This window comes from Antechinus flavipes, chromosome 1 (assembly GCF_016432865.1).
Source record: "Antechinus flavipes isolate AdamAnt ecotype Samford, QLD, Australia chromosome 1, AdamAnt_v2, whole genome shotgun sequence".
NCBI classification, from domain to species: domain Eukaryota; kingdom Metazoa; phylum Chordata; class Mammalia; order Dasyuromorphia; family Dasyuridae; genus Antechinus; species Antechinus flavipes.
The window spans coordinates 359344637-359365169 of NC_067398.1; positions in this window are offsets into that span (position 1 = coordinate 359344637).

The window sequence follows — 20533 nt, forward strand, 5'->3', positions numbered from 1 at the left end:
AAGATTTACATGAACTAATGAATAGTAAAGTGAACAGAACCAAGAGAATACTGTGCATAGTAAAGCAGTATTGTTCCATGAAGAATTGTGAATGATTCTCAGCAGTGCAATGATCTGAGACAATCCCAAAGGATGATGATAAAGCATACTACCCAACCCTAGAGAGGTGACATTGAATACAAATTGAAGCAGGCCATTTTTCACTTTTTTTCTTTTATTTGAGTCTTTTTGTACAAAGTTACTAACATGAAAATGTTTTACATAATTTGCACATATTTGACATATCTGATTACTTACAATCTGGGGAAAGGGGAAGGGAGAAAGGGATAAAATTTGGAACTCAAAACTTTAAATTACAATGTTAAAAAATTTGAAATAATTTTTTTAAATTCTTGATACAAACCCCACTTTGTTTTCTTCTCCAATAGTCTTTGTTAATGAGGTTATTCTTCTTGCAAATGTCAACCCTTCTCCATATGTCTTATGATCCCATACCTTCCCATTACTCCCTTAGGAATATGGAGTAAAGTTGATGAATAGATTTAAAGGATTAGATCTGAAAAACTATGCCCAGAGGTATTGTGTAAGAGGTGGCAACAAAAAGCATTTCAAAGAAAAAGAGCGAGAAAGCAGAAAGGCCTTGTGGAGGCTTCACAAGCCCCAGAGCCGAGGGCTTCTGATTCGTGGGTCAGCTGGAGTGAGTCAGCCCGTGTCCAGGGGTGGGGCAGTCAAGACCTTGAGGATGACTCAGGATGCCGCCCGTGACCTGGGTATCTGACAGCTCCAAACGCTTCACAACCCCTTCTCCTGCCTCCCTGGCTGCTGGAACAAACTGTTCCAAATTTGGAGCTGACCATCCAAAGGATAATAAGAGGAAAATAGAAATGATCGGCAAATAGAAGGAACAGCATATCTAGATTTCCAGTTATATGTCAATAATAAATCTATTTGGTGATTATTAAAAATAGAGTCGGGGAAAGAAAGATTGGTGAAACTGAGTAGATAGGAAAGGATCAAAAAATCTGATCAATAATCCAATATTAATAATACTAAGAACATAAATAAATTGGAAATTTATGTTATGAAAACAGCTAGGATTTGATAGAAATTAATTTGATAGAAATTAAGTTCAACATTTTACAAAAATAAATTTTTGTAAATTTAAAATTTTTTCATTTATTTTATTATTATGTTATATATAATATATTGTATACATTATATTAAATAAATTTAATTTAAAATGAATATGCTTAAATGAATATGCAGCTAAAATGAATATGCAGCATAAATGTAACACATGAACACCATTAAAAAAAACTCTTATAGTTAGGAGAAGAATTTCTTATACAAACAAGAGTTAGAGAAGATTGATTACCTGAAATTGAAATGGTGGTTCAGTGTCACAGAGGTAATTTAGGTAAAGCCAAGATTGAAATCAGAGTCTTCTGGCTACTAGTTAAATTATAAAATCATATACAGTTATCTCTTCCATATCAGCAGAGTGAAGGGCAGAGTGCTCATCCTCTACACCCCATTTGGAAAATCAATATAAAATTTTTTTGACCCTTTCCTCATACCTGAGAAGCAGTCTAAATTATTATGACATCAAAAGATAAAATATGTGACTTATACCATATTATACATATATTTTATTCATTTCTGAGTTTCTAAACTTTTTCTGTGTCATTCGAATGATCTTCATATGTCATCTGCAACTCACAAAACTGCCCCCATCCCATTTAATTTCTTTTGCTGACTTGTGATATATTAAAACCATGATTGGGGAAAATCTCAATGTAGAATGAATAATTACAGTCTCAAAGTTGTAAGAGACCAAAGTGATCATGAGTGCATATGGTACCCAAACAGCATTCTCCTCCACATTATACTTGATAAGGAATCAAGTCTTTGCTTGAAGACTTCACTGCTCTTGTCTCTATAACATACTTCATCTCAATTTCATTGATGCATTTTTGGCCAGCAAACTGAATTATACTCAAATACAATGGGTAGATTATAAATTATAAACATATTTGAGTACAATGATCTTAAAGCTCTCCCCAATCAGTTTAAAGTTTTAATGTTTCTCAGGTAAGAGTTTTTTGGTGTCACATATACATCTATCTTTGCAACTTTAAAAATTCATAACTCATTTAGCAAAATTTTTTTTGAGATTGGAGTGAACTTGTTCTCAGATCACTTAATAACTTTAAGAAGATTTCCAAGTAATAGTTGACTGAAAATATGTTATGGAAAAAGTAGTTTTCACTGAGGAATTGAATAAAGAATATAGGGCTCTACCTGGGACCTCCCCATCATTTAGGGCCATGGTTTCATAGAATTGTGTATTTGTTTTGTTTTTCTTGAGGAAATTGAGGAAATTTCTAGGATTTATCTGAAGTTCCTAATGAAGTTCCTATTCACCTATTTTTGAGTCTTAATTGTGCTGACCTCAGAAAACCACCAATGCTAACAAACTCTTATTTTGCTTTACTCATGTTTTCTGTAATTGAGTTATGTCTTAGTGAATTGTAAGGACATTTTTGGGTCCTTTTTGCTGATTAAGCCCAGATAAGAGAGATTTGTTTTCCCAGGTAATTAGTTGATGTTTGCATGATATATTCCCAGTGCTTTGTTTAATCTCCTAACTCATTAAGAAGTCCTTGGCTTTCCTCTCCTTCTTTTCCCCAAACTTGGATGAATCAGCACCTTTGGAAAATTAATCCCCTTGAGGGGAATTTCTCTGAGACTAGATTGAAAAGAACTGACTTCACTAATATTAAGCTTTCCTGATTCCTTGGAGCTAACATTCCTGGGTTCTAGGCAAAGATTGTGCCAACCTATACAAGGTGCTATGTATATACATGACTGGAATATTCTGTACCCCCTATTAATTTTTTCTTTTCATCTTTATTTATAACCATTTTGTTATTTTTATTTATTATTATTTATTGTATTTATTTAGTGCAATTTGTACAGTAAGTAGAGCATTATATCTGGAGTAAGGAAGACCAGTTCAAATTTGGCATCAGACTGTGTGTTTCCCTAAGCAAGACATTTATAACCCCTTTTTGTTTCAGTTTCCTCATCTGTAAAATCAGAATAATAATAGTACCTACCTCCTGCGGTTATTGTAAAGGGGTGAATGAAGTATATTTATAAAGTGCTATATAAATGATAACTATTGTTACTACCATCATCATTTATTTTGATTTTAAACATGAACCTGAAAGAATATTTCCAAGCACATAGTAGTAAAAAGGAAGATTCTTTATGAAACTAGAAATCTCCATTTAATACTGTTTATCTTTAAATATATATGATAAATTCTATATATTATGGAATGTTATTGTTCTATAAGAAATGACCAACAGGATGATTTCAGAAAGCCCTGGAGAGACTTACATGAACTGATGCTGAATGAAATGAACAGGACCAGGAGATTATTATACACAGCAACAAGAAGACTATACACGATGATCAATTCTCATGGACATGGATCTCTTCAACACTGAGATGACTTAGACCAGTTCCAATGTCTTGTGATAAAGAGAGCCATTTGCACCCAGAGAGAGGACTGTGGAAACTGAGTGTAGACCACAACAAAGCATTTTCACTCTTTCTGTTATTGTTTGCTTATATTTTTGTTTTCCTTCTCAAGGTTTTTTTTTTCTTTCTAAATATGATTTTTCTTGTGCAGCAAGATAACTGCATAAATATGTATACATATATTGGATTTAACATGAAAAAAACCAAAGTGTGATATGAAAAGAAAACTGCCAATTTGAAAAAAAATCTATATATTATTTTCAAAACTGTCCTTGTCTATGCTTCCTTCTGCAATTATTTCTGTTCTCTTTCATATATTTTAAATAATATTACAATGGCATCTCTTCTTTTCTCCCCCATTATTATTGCTAACTTCCTGTCCCTCATCTTCCTATCCCAATCAAAAACAGAAAGAAAAAAATTAGAAACCATTATAACATATAAGCGTAGGCAAGCAAAATTTATTCACACAGTGGCTATGTCCAAAAGAGAACATTATTGAATCTTATGAGTATCATTTCTCTATTAGGAAGTGGGTAATATAATTTCTCAAAGATCTTCTAGAGATGTGATTGGTTGTTGTGTTAATCAAAGTTCTTAAGTCTTTCAAAGTTGTTTTCCTTTACTAAGTTGTTGTCCTTGTGGAAATTGTTCTCCTAGGTCTGCTCACTTCACACTGCATCAGTTCATACTATCAATTTTTCTCTGAAATTGTCTCTTTTGCCATTTCTTAAGGCACAATAATATTCCTGTAGTAAGTTTGGGACACAAAATGATGCCATCCACAGGAATTATGATTTGTGGTTTGGGGGAGATTAGAGAACAGATGTATGTGTGGAAATCTTACACGAGGATTACCTTTTGCTCTAGCTAAGTATCCAAAAATTGATTTCCACTTTAAAACTACCTGTTCTTTCTTCGCAGTCTCTTTCTTCGCAGCATTTGCACTGAAGGATCTGGGAAGAATGCTTTATTATTTATTTTTTATTAATATTATTTGAACCTAGCTTTGTCGCTAGAAATTGTGTAACCCAAAGCTTACAGCAGAGGTCAGACTTAACAAGTTCAGAGCTCCCAGAAGCTGGATTGCTGCAAAAAATGCTTAGATCTCATTTAGATCTTGTTGCAGGGCTAACTAAAGTCTGTGTTTTGGATTTCTCAAATATATTTTTTAATATTTATTTCTTAATAATAAACATCCCAAACTGCTTTTCTCTGGAAATTACATAATACCAATGTCTTCACGTCCTTGTCTGAATTCTATATAATGTAACATCACAAAAACTGGGAAGGGGATTGTTCATTTGTCCAACTCTCTCCTTTCTCAAATGAATGAATAAAATTCTTTGTAAAACTATTTCCAGTTTTGTGATTTGTTCTCATGACTAACAATTATGGTGTAACCAATGAGATTCTCTGTTGGTTCCCTTGAATAAACCCAAAGGCTCTTCAAGACTTTGAAAGCTCTATGATTTTAGGATTGAGATGGCCAAGACTTGACCAACACAGGATCAATTTGAATGTGGTGAGAGCCCCCTAAATCCCCTAAAGTTCAAGTCAGATACCATCAAGAGTTAGGACTGAAGACTACAGTTATCCAGAAAATTAAAGACTGTATTTGGCTTTAACCAAAATAAAGACTTGGCTGAGTAAGAATTACCCCATGCTATTCTAATCCACAATTGATCAAATAACAGGCTTGATAAGCATCAACAATAGGCTAAAATTTGGTTAAAATTAAATTAGTCCTTTCACAGAACTCGCTCTCTTTCTTCTCTCTCTTTCTCTCTTTCTCTCTCTCTCTCTGTCCATCTCTCTGTCCATCTCTCTCCTTTTTGTCTCTCTCTCTCTTTCTCTGTCTCTGTCTGTGTCTGTCTGTCTGCTTGTCTATCTGTCTGTCTCTCTCGCTTTCTCTCTATTTTCTTGTATTTCTCCTCAACCCTCCCATGATATCTGATCTGTGACTGTCTCATATCTGTTCTAATATACTGGTGAACATGATGCTATGATTCAGGTATCAAAAGCAAAGTCTGGCAATTAAACATTGTGACTTCCTGAAAGGGAGTAGAACTATTTAAGATAGATCTTCTAGTGAGCTTAATGAGGTACTCTATTCTTATCTTCATAGTGCATATAAGGTCATATTGATTTTGGTGAATTTTGCAGAGGAAAGTTGGGTCACCCATAAAAACTACTGTGAAAAAGTACAAAAAGGGAACTTAGAAGGGTAGAGAAGATGAAGTCTCAGATCTATAATAGTTTTCCCAGCTATCTATAATATTAAGCAGGAACTTACTTCCACTGACTCTTTGATTAGACTTTCAGTAGGAGATCAGAGGAGAAAACTGCAAAATGCCTTCTTTTTCGCTGCCTTAATAACCTTAGACAGGTTGAAGATTGCAAAGAGAAAAAGCAGAAGAAAAAAGAAAGGAAATCCTTTTCCTGATTTGTGAACATTTATGGCACTAGACACTAGAGACTAAAATTGTAATTGAAATATAATATCTTTACTGTAAATTTCTGCATTGTAGTTTGAAAGTTTTTGTAACTACTAAAATATTTTGATGGATTTAGGGGAGATTTGTGACTAAGATTAAGATTATATGAAAATTATCCTTTGATCCAGCAGAGTCCCTACTTGGGTTTATATCTCAAAGAGATTATAAAAGAGGAAAAAATGTGTGCAAAAATGTTTGTAGTAGTCATTTTAATAATAGCAAGGAACTGGAAATTGAATGGATGCCCTCAGTTGGGGAATGGCTGAATAAGTTGTATGTATATGAATGTAATGGAATATTATTGTCCTATAAGAAATGATGAGCAGACTGATTGCAGAAAAGCCTGGAAAGACTTATGTGAATTAATGCTAAATGAACTGAGTAGAACTAAGGAAACACTGCACACAGCAACAAGAAGATTATGTGATAATCAATTGTGATGAACTTGGCTTTTTTTAAAAATGAGGTGATTCAAGGCAATTCCTGAGGTGTTGTGATGGAAAGTAGCATCTGCATCCAGAGAAGGAAATGTGGAGACTGCATGTAGATCAAAGCATAGTATTTTCCCCCTTTTTTTATTATTGTTTGTTATTGTTTACTTGTTTTTCCCCTTTTGATATGATTTTTCTCGGGCAATATAACAAATATGGAAATATGTTTAGAAGAAATTGCACATGTTTAACCTATATCAGATTGCTTGCTATCTTGGGAAGAAGAGAAGTAAAAAGGGAGAAAAATTTGGAACATGAGGTTTTGCAAAGGTGAATGTTGAAAATTATCTTCACATGTATTTGGACCAATAAAATATTATTTTTAAAAATTTGCTTAAAGATTACATGCAAATAGTACAGATCTCTATTGCTTTCTCCCCTACTTGGAGGGCGCAGATGTATTGTTTTAATAGAAGTTAACTATTACTAGAAATAATTACTTTTGGTTTTTTAATGTTATTAGTACAGAATATCAAATTGAATGATTGATGAAGTAATTTTCTCTAGAAGAGGATTTGGAAATGCATTTAATTGAATTATGTTTCACTGATATTACTTGACAGGCAAAAAATTTTTTATGTTTTAAAAACCCATAATGTTGTTGATGTTATTAGGCTTTTAATTTTTTTGTATTGTGAATTTTGGGAAACCATTATACATGAAAGGTTGTTAATTTGAAAAATGATACCCAAAGGGTAATACAAATATTACATTAATAAACATTAGAAATCAACTGGATGCTATTAGTTTATGAGTTGAGCTGTTAAAGAATGTGGTCACAATTTTGAAAACTTAAGTATTTAATTGGATATATTTTGCTTTAAAATGGATAAAGTTTTGTGATCATTTTATTTGGATAGGATCATAAGGGCCTATGAGAGAAACTGCTGAGAGCATGTTGTGAAGTCTTTAAGTAATGAAGTGGTTTGAAAAACTAGGACTATTCTCAAAGTGGGGAGGACTTAGATATTTGCTTATAGTAAATAAGTTTGGGACAACTAGATGGGGCAGTGGATGGAGTAGTGGCCCTGGAGACATGAGGATTTAAGTTAAAATATAGCTTCAAACACTTACCAGCTGTGTGATTCTAGGCAAGTCACTTAACCCTAACTGCCTACAAAATTTAAAAAAAATTTTTGAGTAGTAGTAGATTGAGTAGTAGATTGTTTGGTCATTATTTATGAGAACTATACTTGGAATGGCATGCTTTGAAATTGTATCTTTTGAGTCAACTTAAAATAAATAGACCTTGGTTTTAAAGATATTTTTCCTTTGGGGTCAATAGACAATACAGATATCTGTTAATCTGAAGGCTTATAGTAGTCAGCATTTTTTTCTGGTTTGGTTATTTCTTTGAATGAACTATTATGTATTTACTATATGTGTAAAGCTCCAGAACATAAATATTCTTAATTTCTTTATGATTGATTTCTGTTTCAGGATGTATTTACATTAGAAATGTAATAATTTATAGATAAATAATATAAAACTTTTAAAGTATTTATATGTTCTTATAAAGAAATTATTTAAATAGCATTTTTTTTTTTTCCATTCTGGCCAGAAACACTGAGGATCATCACCTCCCAGTTTAACTGGGTTTTTTTGAGTAGGCAAACTAGAACATCTTTTGCCTCATTTCTTACCCAGCCTTAAATCACTGAAAAGGTATTGTCTGAGACAAATTCAGATCTTAACTTAAAAAGGCCAAGTTTTCCCATTGTATCCAGGATCATCTCTAATCATCCTGATTGTCTTGCCTCTGAACTCACATGATGCTGGAAGAGAGAGTGAAATTGATGACTTTCCACAGCCCTGATTCACTTAGATACAATTCACTTGCAAGTCAAGACATTCTGATTGGTCCTCTTTGAGAATGAAGGACAAACAACATCTCCATTGTGTTATTTTTTTTCTGAATGGGAAATTCTCCCATCTGGTTAATTCTGAACCTGGCTATATTATACCCTGTGAATAATGTGAAACTTTAATACATTCATGGCTATTCCAAATAAATGTTATCTAGAAACAGAGTTAAGGAAGCTTTATCCTATTGTGCTTATGTCAGCTAAGTCTATACTCTTGAAAGGACAATCTTAATATTGTCATAATTATATCCTTTCCTTTCTTTTCATAGCAAATTTTTATAATCAGGGAAGGTAGAAATATTGTTGTTTTGCAACATTAAAACATCTCTGAGTCATTGTGATAGATTGCCAGTATGAAGGATCTTATAGTTTTTTAATCTGAATTTGTGGTTAACTCCCAGGTCTAAGCAACTAGGTAAAGACTTTTTACACTTGTCTTTCCCTTTTTTAGTTAAATATTCATGCATAAGATTGAATATCTAAAGCATCTCATTCTTTCAGGATGTTATGAATTTAACATGTATTCTCAAAAGTAGGAAGGATAAAAATATAAACATTTTAAATTTTAATTGAATACTAAACTTCATTTTGAGAAATCAATAAGATTTCTGTTTTTTCTATAAACTAGTACTATACACATATATGTGTATGTATATTTGCTTTTGTATATGTATGTATGTGTGTATACACATATATATATACATATTTGGCTTCCAAATGTTTCTAATGGCATATACATAATAGGCTTTGAGTATGTTTTAATAAGTTTTCAAATTGGATTAAGGATTTTATATTTAAAATTGTGTTAATCATTGCATAAAGAAAATTTTAAATCATGAGGTTTTCCTGTTTTGAAGTCTCTCATAATATTAAGAAACAGAAGGGCTCATTTTATAAGTCTTGTCCTCATGAATCCTTTTTAAGATTCTTCCTTCAACCTGTAGGTGGTATTGTTCATATCAAATAAAGGGTTTAAACAAAGATAGAATAAGTGGTATATAAAAATTGAAATTCTCTGAACTTACAGGTGAATGATAGGTTTCTAATCTGGTGTTCTTCTTATAGTTATATTTTTTTTAACAGATTAGTTCAATAAAGTTTTAGGTTTTAGCAGAATTTCTTAAGGAAGCTCTTTGAGTGATTTGAAACCAGAGAAGTAAAGCTACTAGAAAGAATTCTATCCAGAGGTTCCCTGATAATGAGGCCTATTCCATAATTCCCAAGGGAAGAGGTTTCCAGGAACCAGATGATTACCTGTGACAACTGGGACTCAAGAAGAAATATGCTGATTAAATGAACATTAAGAATAGATTACCAGGCAAAAATATTATTGAATATTGATAACAATTATCATATTACTTTGGTTTTAGTGTTTCTTAGTATTAATATTTGCCTGCAAGAAGGGTATGTCCAAATTCCTTTTTTATTATTCTGGGATCAGGGCCATTCCTTTTTTTTTTTTTTTTTAAATAACTTTGTATTGACATACCTGGATAATTTTTTTACAACATTATCCCTTGCATTCACTTCTGTTCTGATTTTTCCCCTCCCTCCCTCCATCCCCTCCCCCAGATGACAAGCAGTCCTATACATGTTAAATATGTCACAATATATCCTAGATACAATATATGTGTGCAGAACCGAACAGTTCTCTTGTTGCACAGGAAGAATTGGATTCAGAAGGTAAAAATAACCCAGGAAGAAAAACAAAAATGCAAGCAGTTTATACATTTCCCAGTGTTCTTTCTTTGTCCATCATTTATCAATTGAAACTGAGTCTTTGTCAAAGAAAGCCACTTCCATCAGAATACATCTTCATACAGTATTGTTGTTGAAGTGTATAATGATCTCTTGGTTCTGCCCATTTCACTCAGCATCAGTTCATGTAAGTCTCTCGAAGCCTCTTTGTATTCATCCTGCTGGTCATTTCTTACAAAACAATAATATTCCATAACATTCATATACCACAATTTACCAACCATTCTCCAACTGATGGGCATCCATTCATTTTCTAGTTTCTAGCCACTACAAACAGGGCTGCCACAAACATTTTGAAGGCCATTCCTCTTGTGACTTTTTGCTTAACTGAAAGTCTGACAAAAACCTTATTTATAGAATAATGTTAATTGATATTTCTCAGGTAAATGCCAAAAGGAAATTTCAGCTTCCTAAAGTGATTCTGTTATTCCCTTAGCTGAGTAAGAAAGAATTGCCCTGACATAGAAGTTTTCTTGGTTACTTTGGTGACAAAAAAATCTCCCTTCTCAATTAATCCATTGAGAATCCTCTAAATGTAATTTAATCTGTAATTTATTTATCTATAAAGTCTGCTTTAATTTATTTATAGAATTTACTTAACAGGATATGTCTCTTTAAGGGATAAATGAGATTATGATTCTCTTTAAGTTTATTCAATTTTTATGGACACTTGTGGTTGTATGTATTTTTCTCAACTTTTGCTTTCCATGCCTGAGAAATCTCCCTGTATTGTATAAGTTTGTCACCATTCTAACTCTTACCTTTCCTTAAAAGAATTCTGTCAAAATTTTATAAAAATGAATGTTGAAGACTATCTTTACATGTAATTGGGGGAGAGGAACTGTTATTAAGTGAAATAAAAAAAGCATTTTGTCAAATTGTATACAACATAAATAAGTACTGAGGAGGATATCTCTATTGAATTGAATTATTTTAATGAAATTCTTTGAGATCTTAACCCACCTTTTTGCTTATGGAGATCCTGGGCTTTAAAAAACTCCAAAAGAAGGAAAGTGTGAGAAAAATAATTTATTGTTTATTCTTTGCTAATATTACTTGAACTTAGATTTATGTAACTAGAAATTTTATCTAAGCCAAAGTTACAATAAAGCTCAGGCTGACAAACTTCAAAGCTCTGGGGAAGGCTGCAGGGAATGCTTTGATCTCACCTACATCTTATTTTGGGGTTCCCAGAATTTGGGTGTTTGTTTATCTGTTAATTTCCATCTCAAACTGCCCTTCTCTAGAAACTTTCTACTGCCTACATGCAGCTAATCAGACAAATATCCCTTAGCCCTTTTCTGAACTCTATATAATTTAACCCCACAAAGCTTCAGAAGGGAGCCATAGCTTTTTTATGGCTATCTCCTTTGCCAAATGACCTAATAAAATCCTTTTAATAACTATTTCAGGTTGTGCGGCTTGTTCTCACAGCTAACAAAAGTAAAGGAATCCTTCACTCACAGCAAATAAAAACACTCAGTAATGAGGGGGTGGGAGGGGCAGTAAGCCACCTAAGAGCCAATCTTCAATCCAGCTACGTGGTCCCAAGAAACAGGTTTGTGGTTTTGATCTTTTCCATGTGTCCCTTTTTAGTTTTAGGTATAGTGGTAGAGTATTGGACTCGGGCGCTTGAGCCCATGGGAACTTGGAGTCCAGAATTCCAGGTCAGATGTTGAAGTTCGTTGAACAGAGTAGCCATGAAGAATAATAATTTGGGATGTCAGTCCAGCAGAATTTTGGACTTGAACTTTGTGAGACTAATGCTATGTAGTAACTGAGCTAAATTTTGAGCTTCGTTCTCTTTCAGTCTACAAAGACCAAGTTGATGTGTTAGAGGGGTTGATTATACCCAACATATTAGGGAAATATATGTTTGTGTATGTTATTTGGGTAAATATTCCTTTGTAAAAATTAGTCTGATGTTACATAATTAAATGGAACTAAGGTGCTGGTCAGTGGGCTCTTCAAAAGAGGGAAAGAGGCAGTTAGCTGGCTTAATGGATAGAGTGATGGGCTGAAGCCAGGAAGACTCACCTAATTGAGTTAATCCAGCCTCACACACTGACTAGCTCTGTGACTCTGGGCAAGGCACTTAACCCTGTTTGCCTTGGTTCTCTTTCTGTAAAATGAACTGGAGAAGGAAATGGCAAAGGACACTAGTGCTTTTGCTAAGAAAACCCTAAATGGGATCAGGAAGAGTTATACCAAAGAAAAGAAGGGCATAGTTGAAGAGAGTTTAAGCCACTGGAAGGGAAGAGAGACCACAAATACTCTTAGAGTAACTTCTTTGGGATGTGGGATTTGGCGGGGATTGGTCTTGGGATCCCTGGATTTCCTAGAGTTAAATCTTCCTGGACCTTTAAAGTTCAAACCTTTGGATCTTAGGGATTCCTTCTGCCATCCCAGTCCAGAATGTTAGCAGCTTTAGTGCCCTGGTCAGACTATCTCTCTGTGCCAAACCAGTTGCTGACCACTGTCACCACTTAGGGACCTTTCCCAAGTCTCCACCCCGAGGATTTCTGCCTCCTTTGAGATATCTTTTGCCTTCAAACAGAATCTTGCAGGCCACCAATGCTTGTGGCCATCCATGGCCAGGAGGCTCTAGTTTTGTTGTAGAGCCCCTTTCCTACTGTACTTGAGGTTCCAGTTGACAGATTATACAGTTCTGGTACAGAAGAAATTTCATATTATAGTTTCTCTTTAAATATCTCTTTTTTAAAAATTATTTTAAAGGATCAAAAATAAACATTACATTTATACATATGAGAAAACCCACCAGCAGTTATGTTCTTCGATGCACAGTTTTACTACACGACACTTTTGTAATATTTAGAAAGTAAGTGATTATTGACCATAACTGGCGTGCATGGTTTTTGTGATTCTGGCAAATAACCAAGTGTCCAATATATGTAATAAAGTTGGAATGCCAAGGTTAACTACTTGGAGAGCAATTAAGTTATCTTGTTAGCCCAGAGTCTATCAGGAGATCTTGGAGCTGTGGTTCTTATTGAAAGGGAAGCAGCTAGTATAGAGAACAAAGAAGTTGGCTCCCTGTATGACCCAATTAAGTGGGAGAGGCTAAACTGGTCACTGTGCATGGTACTGCAGAGGATGGGGAAGTAGGTCTCAGTGGGGCAGGGCTGCTGCACCTCCAGCACAGGTGCTGTCCAGCAGCAGCCATAGTCACAGGGTAGCTTCTAAAGACTGCCTTTGCAATCTCATTGATATTCCTTCTCCAGGAAAGAAACTCCTGGTGGTGGAGAGCCACTCACAAGTGCCTCCAATTTTTTTCTTGATTATTATTTTCTCTGGTGTAAGTTCTGGAGTTTTGCAGATGTACCTGCTACCCCCTCAGGTGAGATTTTTCAGACCATACAAGTGCTAGCACCCCAAGTCTTCCAGTTGCTACTCAGCTCAGCTTGTCCCCCACAGAAAGGTTATTTGGGGCCAGGCTGGGCATCTTCCATATACCAGAAATCACTTCCACTTGTGCCAGCACAAGGCATCTTTCACCTCTTTCTGCTAGCCCAATGTCCCAACATTGGTGTGAAAAAACTCCAGTACAAAGAAAAGCAACCTTACCCTCAACCACCTCCTGTGCCTATTCTTATCATGTGGATTTCATCTACTCACATCCACATTGTGAATTCCAATACTTATCCTACTCCATTCTTTCAGCTGACATCCAATATTGCATCTATAACTGCCTTCCAGAAAAGGATGTACAGTAAGCCAAGTAAACATAAACATATCCAAAACAGAATCCTCCCAAGCCCTTTCCTTTCCTACCTATAGGCAATATCATTCTCCATTCCCCGAGACTATCAACCTAGGAGTTATTCTGGATTTATGATTATATTTCACTTGTTATCCAAGCTGTTGCCAAGATCTGTTGATTTTACCTTTTCAGGACTTGATAAATCTGCCTCTTCTTCTTTAGCACTGCCATCACTCTAGTAAAGGCCCTTATCATCTCATACCTGGATTATTATAATAGCCTGCTGGTGACTGATTCTGTCTTCCTCGAGTCTTTCCTCACTCCAATCCTGTCTCCATTCAGCCACTAAAGTTATTTTTCTAAAGTGCTGGTCCAATTAGTAATTTTCCCACTCTACTTCACCCATTCCCAACTAAATTTATTCCAGTGGCTTCCTGTTGCCTCCAAGACAAAATACAAAATATTCTGTTGATAATCAAAGATTTTTATAATATAACCCTCTCCAATCTTTCTGGTTTTCTTGCACCTTACTTTCCCCCACATATTCTTCAGTCCTATGATACCGACCTCCTGGCTGTTGCACAACAAGACGCTCCATCTCTCAGTTGTGGGCATTTTTCTTTGGCTGTATCTCATGTCTGGAATGCTCTCACTCTTCCATTCTGACTGCTCATGTTTTTGGCTTCTTTTAAGTCTCAACTAAAATCCCACTTTATACAGGAATCCTTTTCTAATTCCTCTTAATTTCACCTTCTTTTGCCTTTGTTTTATTTTCAGAATTTAGCATGGTGCCTGTGAAGAGTAGGCACTTAATAAATGTTTATTGCTTGAGTGAGTAGGTAGGGAGTCTGTCTCCATTTAGTCCATTTTGATCTAAAGTGACTTTGCTATTGATTTTAATGAATCTTCAATCCTCAAATAAAATCCTATTTTCTAATCTCCAATCCTTTGTGGCAAGGGTAATTGTAGAGGGCTGAAACTCTTGAGTCGATTCACTGAGGTCGGTTCGAGCACTTAAGGATAATTACCGATTGGAAAATAGTCTATGGGCATGTGCTTGGGGAATGGCCCTTCTCACTATCCTGTGCTGGCTCGATAATTGGTGTATATAGAGAATTGTAGGAGGGACTAGGGAGTGGAGTAAGACAAGCCAGGGTCACTTTGGCGGTAGATGAGGGAGAAGGAAGGTCGCGGAGATTCTGCTTCCATCCAATTCAATCCTAACTCTAAAGACGAAGAATAAAGACTAAGGACTTTTTTGCTTATCCTGACTCTGGCTGATTCTAAGGTATCCAGGGTGCTAATGCAGTCATCACATTTGGCGCCCCAGCATGGGGCCAACGACCCCACTTTCACTGAAGAAGTCTCTGGTGACCAGGAAATTGGGTGAGTATTTAACAAACAGGGAACTTACTTTGTTAAGGGCTAAATTAGTAATCTTTTCTACCTACAATGCGGCAGATATTGGGAAAAGATTCTCCCACAACCCCAGTTCCACCCCCATCCCAAAGGAGATCTGCAGGAAGCATACTCAGACTGATAAAGAGACAGTACTTATTTATGACTTGTGAGCAGATTCCTGAATACATTAGAATTTACATCCCCTTGGTTCTTAGAGGAAGAAGAGATAAGCCTAAATAATTGGAAACTTGTAGGAGATCAGCTATGTGAATATTATAATGATAATGGTGCCGAGTCAATTTCCAAAGAAACACTATATATATATATATATATATATATTATATATATATATATATATATATATTATATATATATATATACACACACACACACATACATACACATACATATGTACAACATAATATAATTGGCCTTAAAAAAAATCCTGCAAGTTATAGGAAAAGTTTTCAGAACAGCCAGATGAGAAAGTATGACGAAACTGAGGAGGACAAAGGAGAGATTAAAAGCGATATCACAGGAGGACATGGGGAGTTAAGTGAGGATGAAGGACATGGTAAAGGGCATGATGAAGAGTGTGGTGATTCTCACTCTCACAAAGCTGCTTCAACCCCGCCTAAACTGGAACTGCTTCTTGACATGCTCCCATCAACTTCACCTTCTGGGATGGAGTGGGGAGGAGTAGTGGGAGGAGCAGTGATTCCAGCAGCACTTCACCCCTTCTCCCCCCCCCCCCCCATCACTCCCTCCTATGACTAGATTGCAAAAGGCAGTACTTAAAGCCACAGAAGAAGGGCAGGATATAGCTGATTTGAAAATAGGAATGTATCCTGTGATTCAACAGTTCAACTCTTCAGGTCAAGAAAGTAGAAGATACACTCCTTTTGATATAGAAATCCTCAAAGACCTGAAAAAGGCTTTCACTCTTTATGGGGCTACATCAGCTTATGTTAAGGTGTTATTACAGAATTTGGTTTATGAAGTCTTAACCCCTAGGGACTGGAAATCTATAGCAAGGACATGCTTAGAACCTGGACAAAACTTGTTGTGGCTTTTTGAATATAGTGAACTCTGTAGGATACAAGCCCAACAAAATAGTCATAGTGGAGTTAATTCTCCAATCACCTGTGACCAACTAACAGGTGTAGATAAGAACCTACAGAAATTTCAGTACAGATTAATTATCCCTTAGCAGCATATGAGCAAATTGCTGTTGCTGCTATCAAAGCATGGGCTTCTCTCCCCAATAAAAATGACAAGGGTGAAACCGTCACAAAAATAACACAAGGGCCAAATGAACCCTTTGTTGATTTTGTGGGAAGTTTGCAGACAGCTATCATACGAACTAATGATGAAAATACAGTAACAGACATTTTGATAAGGCAACTTACTAAAGAAAATGCTAATGAGGTTTGTAGAAGAATTATTCTAGGACTACACAAGGATGCTCCTTTAGAGAAGATCATAAGATGCTGTGCCAGAGTGGGCACAACTACCTTTTATAGCCAGGCTATGATGCAGACTTCCCAAGATCCAAACATGGGAAGGAAGACAGGGTCCCTTTTGGCAAGGGAGTTCCAGAGAAACTTGTCAATGCTTTCAATGTGGTAAAGTAGGGCATCTCAAAGCTCAATGTTGTCATAGAGACAGAGTGAGAAACCAGGGTAGGAGAACAAGACCCAAAACCCCATGTCCAAAATGCAACAAAGGCTTCCATTGGGCATCATCAGAATGTAGACTGATTCAGGGAAACGGGATAAGGGACTCAGCCCCAGGGCCCAAGGCAAAAAACACTTGGGACATGATGGCAGCCAATGGTACACCCAGAGAGTGCCTAGAAGTCCAGTACCCAGACGTTACCAATCAGCCAGGAAGCCATCTGATGGGAGAGGGGCATTATACAATCAACCAGCCAGGAAGCAACCTGATAGGAAAAAGGGATTACAATTGGGGAGAATAGAGTTATATGCAGCTGGGACAACTGAGATACCCCCTGGAGAGGTGAAATCTGTTCCTCTCCAGCCTATGGATCCCTTGCCTCCAGGCACAGTAGGCTTGACCATTTCACCTCCTGAGAGTACATACAAAACAGTGTCCATCCATATACTGATGTGAGAAACTGGGGAATGTGTAGATACTATCCTAGTCACTAGTACAGGTAGAAAATATGTGACTTATCACCCAGGAGAAGTAGTAGCATCAGGTTTACTGATACAGACTCATAATAAGCAATCTGGTGATAGTCGCCCAGATTCTAACTCCAAGCAACAAAATCCAGGAATATACTGGACAGCAGCTATGACAGCTGACTGACCTATGCTCACTATCTATATAAATGGCCTACCATTAGAAGGATTGGTAGACACAGGTGCAGATCGTACAGTCATTAGAGGTGCCAGCTGGCCCAGTCACTGGCCAAAGATTAAGGTAGACATCTACATGTCTGGCATAGGAGAATCAATAGTAGCTGAAGTTAGTGCTACCCCTTTGAGATGGACTTTTGAAAGTGAAACAGGAGTTTTTTCTCCTTTTATAGTTGAAAAAATCCCCATCAATCTGTGGGGAAGAGACATTTTACAACAATTAGGATTGAAAATGAGTACCTCAGTTTTTTAGGCAAGGCTGCTGTTGAAGGCCTGCCAACACTTTCACCTATTCCTATCCGGAAAATTGATACACAGTGTGGATAGAACAGTGGCCCTTAGGTAGTGATAAAATTCAAGCCGTATTAGATATAGTACAGGAGCAACTTGACTAAGGACACTTACAACCTTCTCTAAGGCCTTGGAATTCCCCAATATTTGTTGTAAGAAAGAAATCTGGAAAATGGAGAATGTTGACTGATTTAAGAAAGGTAAATGAACAGATGGAAACTATGGGAACTCTTCAGCCTGGACTTCCATCTCCTACTCAATTGCCTAGAGAGTGGCCTCTTTGGGTTACAGACACTAAGGATTGTTTCTATTCTATCCCTCTAGATAAGAAGGATATGAAAAGATTTGCCTTTTCAGTGCTCAGCATTAGCTGAGCCTTAAAAAAGATATGAATGGACAGTTTTGCCACAGGGAATGAAAAACAGCCCTATTATGTGTCAAATGTATGTTGCTGCTGCTCTTACTCCTGTAAGAAAAGCATTTCCAAAAGTAATGTTATTACATTACATGGATGATATACTGGGATGTGTACCTGAGGAACAAATGTTAGAAGCATGTCTACAAAAAACCATGGAAACACTAAGGTACTACAAATTGCACATAGCTCCAGAAAAAATTCAAAGACATACTCCTTTTCAATATTTAGGATACAAAATTTATCCTAAGGTACTTACAGTACAAATACTTTCCTTAAGAACAGAGAAGCTAAACACCTTAAATGACTTTCAGAAAGTGATAGGAGATATCCAATGGATGCGTCCAGTGTTAGGCTTGACTACTTATCAGTTAAAACCATTATATAACATTTTAAGGGGAGACAGTGCTTTAAACTTACCATGCCACCTTACAAAAGAAACTCAAGAGGCTTTGAGAGAAGTTGAACTGGATTTATCCAATATGGTTGAAAGAATCACTCAAAAACCCTTGGAAATATCAGTTTTTGTTACACAAGAGGTACTCACAGCAGTCCTTCATCAAGGAGACAGTGTGATAGAGTGGGTGAACCTCCCAGCACAACCAGAACAAAGCCTTACTCCTTATCCAGTGTTTGTGGCTAGAGTTTTATTAAAGGCCATTAAGTGAGCAGTACAATTATCTGGGATAAGACCTAACAAGCTATACACCTTTTATAATTGGTGTACAGGAAATTGGTGTAAGGAAAGTCGAGGAGATTCTGCTTTCATCCAATTCAATTCTACCTCTAAAGACGAAGAATAAAGACTAAGGACTTTTGCTTATCCTGACTCTGATTCTAAGGTATCCAGGGTGCTAAAGCAGTCATCACAGGTAATGACGATAATAGCTTAATATGTATTTTTTTTTTAAAAAAAAACAAAGACATATTTACTTCTGAAAGCATAGTCAGAAATATATAAATTTACTCCCCCCAACATCAACATGTAGGAGATATAATCCTTCTTTTCCATTCTGCCTTAGTCTCTAGGAAAGGGAAGGGAATATTAAATTAATAGTTTAATTCAGTTCCTATAGAACAGTCCCAGTTCCAAATATAAAGTGTACCTGAAGCTCAAGTTCCAGATATCTTGACTTTTCAAAGTTTCCATGCCAAGTTATCCAACTGTACTACTCCACCTGAAATCCTGGTTGTAAGACTACCATGGCTGAAGTTCCAGGTCCTATGAGGTGATAATTAGGTATTTGAGATTGAAGAAAAACAACACAACAGGGCCTAATTCTCAGATCCAGGGCAATCATGACATACACACCAGGCTAGCAAATAGGAGTCACCCCAAAGAATACAGCTGAAAAATGAAGGGAAAGAAACATATTTAGAAAGGACAGATATATTCAGCTTCTTCAGCTTTAAAGACCTGCAGCAGCCAATCAAAGAGACTGCTCCCATCTACAGAAAGGGGACAACAAACTCCATGCTAGACAAACTGCGTGTGCTCAATAGAAATTCCCTCTCATCATGGAGAACTTTTGTGAGAACATGGGCAAAAGAGTTACCCAGGCTGGGCAGGCATGGATAATGTGCAATCAGCATCATTGGAGGAAACTCAAGAATCTGTGAGATTGATGGGATGAATAAAACCCCAGATCCTTGGTAGTTAGATGGACCCTAGGAAGGGCAGAACAGAAGACTTTAATTGACTTTAAATGGAATTTAAGTGGGCCCTTATTGAATTCCTTGTATTCCTTACATTGACAAAAATTATCATAACCCTATAGTTACTGTATCCACTCAGAAATAGATGTCAACCCCCAGGTTATCTTTTTCCTATAAATGAACCTACTGGTATCCTGATTCTTTGCTAACTCCTTTTTAGAAAGTTACCTCTATGACTAAGCATCACAATGGCTAATTCAATAAGAATTTAGCCCAGACTTATGGCATCATCCCTCTTGTTAATCGTGAGTTCTGCTAGGAAATTTAGCCTGAGTCCCTTTGTTAATTGTTAAATTTCTTTTTGGAACTTAGCCTGCTGCGAACAGCATAATCAATTCTTTGTCTCTTGATTTGGAGATGGTCTAAGCCAACAAATTATTTTGAGACACCTCAAGACACCAGCCCCAAATCCCAACATATTTGTTCATCTTGTGCCCCAACATTTGG